The following is a 4330-nucleotide window of genomic DNA, read 5'->3' as shown; positions in this document are numbered from 1 at the left end:
GCTACTACAAGAAGATTAAGTAGAATAAGAAAAAAAAAATCTTGTTATGGTTGCTGCTTAATTACCACTGAATTTATTCATTTGTTCATGCAGAATTGTTATGGCTCTGCTACATCAATGACATTGTATTTTCTCTTTTTCAACTGATATTTGAATTTACAAATCTTTGATTTATATGTCTTTGTCATTGTCTCTTGCGAATACATTTCTTGAATTAGCAAAGTCCGTTATGGATGGATCTATCAGTACCATTGATGTCCAATTCCAATTAAAAAAAAATTCATTGGCACCAAAAATGACTCCTGTAGCATGCGTACTGATTTCAAGTCCCAACTCATACTCCCCTCTCACATGAACCCACCATCAAGATAAAGGAAAGAGACTAATTCAGTTACTGAACTTTAAAATGAATCACATTGTCAAACATTCCATTGAGATAATTTTGAACAAATCACATAGTAGTAGAATACACATCCTCACCATGCCCTACATCTTGGTTACATCTCAGTTGCTAATAAAAATTTCAGCAAATAAAAGAAAGATCAACAAACACAACACATGCATTATCCGCCTCTAGAGAACACTCCTATGTCCTGTTATTTGCATTTAGTAGTACTGACCAACAAGGGCCGCTCATTGTCGGGATGAGAGGTACGATGAGGAGTTGCACACCAGTCCGTGGCCTGGTCATGCCCAGACCGCCATGGACACGCCTTAGCTTACATGGAAAACAAAGATTCCTGCTCCATATACAATGTATAACATAGATTTCATAAATACTCCCTCTGTCCCATATATAATGTGTCAAAAACGCTCATATATTATGGGACGGAGGGAGTAGTAACTAACCAAATTCTGACATTTAAGTTAGAGATGTACTTCATGAACTGCAAGGTTCCAAGTTACTTGTACTCATAATGTTCCATTGCTAGCTATCCAAGTTCAAGTCACATCTGTACTGAAGACATTTACATCTAAATAAAAAACATAGGACCAGTGAATGTCATACAAAATGTACAAAATTTCTCATCTCACCGGTGCACTTCAGATATCAGGATACCATTCTTTCTACCAAGATTACAACCATCTTCTGGCAATACTTTATCATAGATCATGGAGCTCATCAATAGTCACAATTCAGAAACAAACTTAGTTTTATGCTTAGTACAATTTTCTTAACCAATTAAAAGGCATATGCTCACAGAAGATCACATGCCACTTCTGACATAAACAGCTGAAGGAACTAGACAACAGAAATGGACAGAGTGAGAAGCCTCTACGTCAGCATCCGGACATCCTATGTTCCCAGCTTTGTCTCTCGACTGCAGCCTTTTTGGTATTCTTGCAGGATGTCTTCTGCTGCATCCTGCAGGGCATTTGAAATCAGAAGTCAATTCAGAATAGAGTTTTATTGTGACCGAACATGTAAAGAGGATTCAGTGTCTTCTCAATTTCCCTCATGTACAAAGTGAATTCCCCTGCTATCAAAATCAATATGAACAATCAGAACCATGATTGCTTCCCCAGACGAGATGATTCCACCGTGACCTTACGTGGGTCAGGGTGCTCCGCTGAGGCGCCTCTACACCAGGATGCTGGATCCACCTTGCTCAGACGATCACTCCCGCCAGCCGCCTCCATGGCTACTCGTGCGGACTGGGTTCTCCGATGGCGCTTCCTCGCACCAGATAGCCCGGCCGAGCGATGGTGTCATAGATGACACTGAACCAAAGACCGAGAGACGCGCTCGAACCAACAATACCATATATCCCGTCAGAGCGATGGTGTCTATTAATAATCTGCACATGCATACGCAAAAGAAACAACATAATGCTTAACTACTTTGTAAGATAGATAAGATTAGATGGCGGCAACAAAGCTCGGTATAGAAAGCGTGAGCTTTACATTAACTTGGACTCAGCTCAACGCATATCAATGACTATCCAACAAGGAATGAACAACAATACCTTGTGCTTAATCAGGCACCAAGAATGGAGAGACCAACGAGATCTGAGAGGAGACAGGATGACCTTGGACGAATTTGATGGGGGCAGTTGGCTCGCAATAGTGTATCTGGTTTTGTTCATGGCAATTCAGACCAAGGTTAGCAAAATGCTACTGGTGTAGCACAATGGAGCATATGATTTTTCAATAACAAATGCATTTACAACACGGATTGTCATTAGAGTTATTGAGCAAAACACGAACTGAACTCTAGCCCTATTGTAATGTATTCAGTAGTAGTTAATTCAGAATCTGACCTGAACTTAACTAGTTCATTAAGAACTACTTAATTAGTCTTATTGACCACTACCAATTAGGACCAATCACTTCCGAATTTTAACCAACCTAGAACTTGAAATAGTTACTTTCCTCAGTGGATTAAATACTGGTGATTTAATTGAACTAGTCAATTAGCCCTGTCACTTGCATAATTTAACCAGGCCCCGTCCTGGAACTAGTAAACAGTAGAGATCCAAGTAATGCTGGAAGGAACCACCAATTAATAGGAAGCATCCATCCATTAGAATAAGAAGCAAGAGGGGACATAGGAGGTGACCTGGATGGTGCGGGTGTTGAAGCCGAACTTGATGCCCAACGCCGCTTGGAGGATGGCCGACAGCAGGATCGAATGAGTGGAACCTGCGGGAGGCTAGAGAGCATGCGTCTCACCCCGTCGGCCAGGATCGAACTCGAACCTCGGTCTCATCCCCGAACAAGATCCAACATGATACAACAGCAGAGTCTGAGTCTCGATCGGGAGGTTAGAGACTGAGTTTAATCTCCCGCACCTCGATCCAACAGCAGAGATCCTAGTGCCCGCACCTGGAATCATCCACCTCGATCACCGGTTGGAGGAGAAGCGAACGAGTGGCCGGCGTCTCGCCCCCATCTTGGCCGCAATTAAGGTGACGGTCGTCGGTGCCTCACCCCCGTTGATGTTGCGTCCTCCTCGTCGCGGTCAACTACGTTCCAATCGGGGGTGGTTATGCCTCCTCGCGCTCAATGCTGTAATATTACCTCGCAGCCACTGTAGATTACTGCACAAAGCCTCCACGGTGCTGGTGGCGTCTGCCGTGTGGGTGGGGGCGTGTGCTTCGGCTGGGTGAGGAATAACTATTCCTCACCTGAGTGCAATCTGTGCAATTTAGGTGTGCTAAAGTGAGCCCGAGCGCATTGTGCTTATTCTAAGTCCGACCCATGAAGCGCACCCTGTTTACTAATCGGTTACATCATTTTTTTTGACCCGGTTACATCATTCTTTAATTAGCGCAGCCACATGCATGCATATGATAAATAATTTAATTCATTTACTATGTTTGGCCCGCGTTTTACTAGTATGCGAGTCAAGGATGTGAGACGGACGACATCGCTTGTTAACTGTAATTCATTCATGAAGACCACTAGGGATCAGACTACTGATCCCATGCTTCTTATCAGACTAGTGTACAATCATTGGATTAGATGGATGGGAGTCGTTCGATTGTGTGCCAGAGCCCACATAGAATTAGTTGGTCCCTGCACTAATTACGTGCATCCTCATAACTGCTCCCGTGAAGCAGTCTGATAGCCCAGAAATAAACTAAGAGAAAATGGAATGGCGTAACTGATGCATCAAAAAAGGCATAATATTTTGGATTATATAATTTTTGTTATTGGAAGCAGCACCATCGTGGGCATTGACATGGTGGATGCATGGCGAACATGGTTTTCGAACCACTTGATGCATCCACCTTATTTACAGTAACGACTGCATCCACCATACGAGAAGTATGCATCCACTTTAGGTGCCATTTGCATCTAGCGTATTAATAGATTTTCCTTTCTTCCGCTGTGACGGAAATTTGGTTTGATTTAGCATGATTTTTGTACTGTGTGCTAATATATTTTGCTTCCAAACCAATATGAAACTATTTTCATTGACTCAAGAATTGCTTCCATGAAAATGTGATGATGAGGACATGACTACCTTGGATATGACCAAAAATATTGCATACATGCATATTTGTCAGGTGATTTCTAATGCAAACTATTTAATAATCTATTTATATTATCTAGAACAAAAATACTTCACACACTTTTATGTTTTGTCTAATTGCAGGTGTATGGGACATTTGTGCAATCCACATATGAAGATAAGGGAAAAGGAGAAGTTTAGGTTGTGTTCAAAAAGTCCTCTCACGTCACTTTTGGGCCAAGAGAAGATAGGGTCCAAGTCTCTCACGTTCTGGATTTAGATTCGGACTGCACAGACATACCTAACTCAAAACGCCAACAACTTTTTCATACGGACTCCGAATGGGATGATTCTTTTTTTGTTGGAAACTAG

General features: G+C 42.1%; 1 long non-coding RNA gene across 2 annotated transcripts; it reads right to left on the bottom strand.

Annotated features, from left to right (window-relative positions):
* Positions 1-391: 391 nt before the first annotated feature.
* On the bottom strand, positions 392-3118 carry LOC123040541 (uncharacterized). 2 transcript variants are annotated; one of them, XR_006418184.1, is made up of 4 exons: positions 2561-3117; positions 1968-2073; positions 1554-1799; positions 392-1366 (listed from the first exon to the last, which is right to left on the bottom strand). It is a non-coding gene; the product is annotated as an uncharacterized lncRNA (long non-coding RNA). The 2 variants fall into 2 exon arrangements; XR_006418182.1 differs by having other exon boundaries at positions 392-1799; positions 2561-3118.
* Positions 3119-4330: the final 1212 nt, after the last annotated feature.

Source organism: Triticum aestivum, chromosome 1A (genome assembly GCF_018294505.1).
Source record: "Triticum aestivum cultivar Chinese Spring chromosome 1A, IWGSC CS RefSeq v2.1, whole genome shotgun sequence".
NCBI lineage: Eukaryota > Viridiplantae > Streptophyta > Magnoliopsida > Poales > Poaceae > Triticum > Triticum aestivum.
The sequence above is the reverse complement of the archived record's forward strand: the minus strand, read 5'-3'. Positions and strand labels throughout refer to the sequence as shown.